At 59.2% G+C, this 2,632-nt stretch overlaps 1 protein-coding gene across 1 annotated transcript in view; it reads left to right on the top strand.

Annotated features, from left to right (window-relative positions):
* Positions 1-2,327: 2,327 nt before the first annotated feature.
* Positions 2,328-2,632, top strand: part of Zbtb46 (zinc finger and BTB domain containing 46) — a 70,511-nt gene continuing 70,206 nt past the window's right edge. The window contains exon 1 of the mRNA XM_008843296.3: positions 2,328-2,457. The gene's annotated coding sequence lies outside the window, so the exon portion shown is untranslated. The remainder of the gene's footprint in view (positions 2,458-2,632) is intronic.

Raw genomic sequence — 2,632 nt, 5'->3', positions numbered from 1 at the left:
TATCTCCACACATACATGTGGGTACTAGTGGAGACCAGAAGAAAGTCTCAGATCCCCTGGAGCTAGTGTTATACAGGTGGTCGAGAACCCCACTATGTGGGAGCTGAGAACCAAACCAAGATCCTTTCCAAGATAAAAAAGCAAGCATTCCCAAACACTAAGCCATCTCTCCAGACCTTGGAGGTGACTTTCTGGAATAACTCCAACACACAGCATGGCCCCTGCAGGGCTCTAGTCTGTCTCTTCACCAATGTCTACTACCCACTGCCAAGGGCAAAGATCATATTCAGTCCCTCATGGCACCTTAACTGACCTCTGCTCTGTGCGCTGAATGCCATGGTTAGAGTGTCCCTGAGACTAACCCTATCTGTCCATACTTGAGATCTGCCTCCAAGGCAGATCTGGTGAAAATTGTGGGTTCCTGGGTCATTCTGGTAGTATGATGACCCATCAGAGCAGACACATCAAGGTGCCTCGGCCAGCTCAGGTATGAGTTCCCCACCAAGTCTATCAAGAGGTTGCAGCTGTTGCTTAGTTTTTATTTTTACTTTTTGAGACAAGGTATCCTTGTAGCCCCAGCTGGCCTGGAACTTATATGTAGACCAGGCAGGCCTTGATCTTACAGAGATTCACCTGCCTCTGCCTCCCGAGTGCTGGGATTAAAGGTGTGTGCCACTGTACCTGGCCATGCCTTGGTTTTTAAACAATTAAGTTTATAAACTTGAAGATCAGTGATGGTGAGGAGATGTGGTGGCTTAACCAGGGCTCTGTTTCATCTCTGGGTGACTGTTCTTGAAGTCTGCTTTCATGCTGTGCTGTCTTTATGGTCCAGGTCTTGTACCCTGCTGCTGGGTTTGGAGCAGAAAAGACTGACCTTGGTCCACAGTCACTGGCAGTGCTGCTGGGGTGGAGGTGCAGGAGTGTATGTGGGGTGTCGCCTCTGCCCTGGCTCACTCCAGAACTCAGCAGGACTTCCTACCAAAATGGGCAGCTCTTTCCGGCAGGTGGAGTGGACTTCTTAGTGGTCAGACTTGGTTCTCATGGGCCTCCTGAGCAATGACTGGGCACCACTGGCTGCAAGGCGAAGGTTCTTCTACTGCTTCCAAGTCCTGCGCAGAAAATGGACATAGCATACCACCAACACTATCCTCCTTTAAGGATGTCTTGGGTGCCCAGCTACCTTGGGAGAACCTGGGGCTCTCTCTGAGGAGAGTGACCTAATGACTCTTTCACTATGCCTCACTACCTTCGTGGGCTACAACAAAGCCCAAATTTAGGGAGAGGATGGTGTGAATAGTTACAGTGCCCTCTTTCCCCTCAGAGGGAGGAGGTCCTACCCAGCCAGACCCTCCAGGAGGCGAGTAGCAGTATGTCAGCAGGACTGTGCCAGCCCCCCTCTCTCCAAGAACACTGGGGCTTGCTTCGAACCAGATGTGCCATGAAGGGGGGTTCTTGGACCACTAGGGCCAGCCCAAATGCCTGGCAAGAAGTTGGTAGGGACTTGTGCACAGCCCTCTCCTGGCGCCAACCAGTAGTGAGTATCCCAGGCTTTCATCCCTAACTGCCAACCCTCTGCTCGCCCTTGCTCACTCAAGGAGAATCCCCTCCGGCATGCCCTCCCACTACGGCCAGTGAATGCCTCCACACACTTGGAGAGAAAGCCTCCATCAGGGCGGGCACCTCCCACCTCCAGAGGAATTCCGCGGCGCTGGCCCCTCGGGGAGGTAGGGCGCGGACAACCCAGGGCGCCTCTCGATTGGTTGGCCCAGCAGTGTTCAACTCCTCTGCGAGGCTGGCCAGCTACAGGCTCACCTCCCTTCCCGCCGCGGGCCTGAGAGGGAGCGAGGTGGCCTTTAACCCCCTGCGCAGACCAGCCAGGAATGCGAGGACGCGTTCTCCTTTCGAGGGCAGTGGAGGCGAGAAGGGACGCACGGGCCTCACCGCACCACTGGGGGCGGGGCGAGGAGACCCATCTCAGGCTACAGGAATCGATATGCGATCACCGGCTGGGGGCCGAGGGCCAAGACAGACAGGGCCGCTTGCCTCCTGACCCTTCTCTGGGCCCCAAGCCCCGACCCCCGGCAGTTCGACGTGCGGCTGCAGCGCTCCAGGTCGGCCAAACCTGAGCCCTGGTGGCAGGCATCGCCACGTGGCCCGCGCCCCAAAGCGACAGCGCCCAGGTCCCCGGATGGCGGGGGTGCTCAGTGACCAGCCCTTTCTGGGCACCGCGCCCCAGGAGCGCGTTTTCTTTGCTCAGCCCAGGGCCCGCTGAGCTGCCTCCGCGCTCCTGTAAGTCCCGAAGTTTGAGAGGCGCTTGCACCGCGACGGTTCGGCGGGGGTCGGGGACGGCCGGGACCCGAGGCCTCGCGTATCCCCAGGAACAGACGTGCAGGCCACGCGGGGTGCGCCCACGCGACCCGGCCTCCCTGCGCTCCCGCAGCCCGTATCTCTCATCAGGTGGGCACAGGCTCCGGACCCGGGGCCCCCTTCCGCGTCGCCCGCCAGCCTGGAGGAGGGGGCTTCCCACAATGCCCAGCGAGCCCCGGCCCGCACTTCCGCTGACCGGCGCGGCAGGGGGGCCGCGAAGCACCGGCCGCCTCGGCCCCCGCCAGCCCGCAGCACAGAGCCGGCG

This window comes from Nannospalax galili, unplaced genomic scaffold, assembly GCF_000622305.1.
Source record: "Nannospalax galili isolate Female #2095 unplaced genomic scaffold, S.galili_v1.0 scaffold160, whole genome shotgun sequence".
Lineage (NCBI taxonomy): Eukaryota > Metazoa > Chordata > Mammalia > Rodentia > Spalacidae > Nannospalax > Nannospalax galili.
Note: the sequence above shows the minus strand (reverse complement) of the source record. Positions and strands in the feature narration are given on the sequence as shown.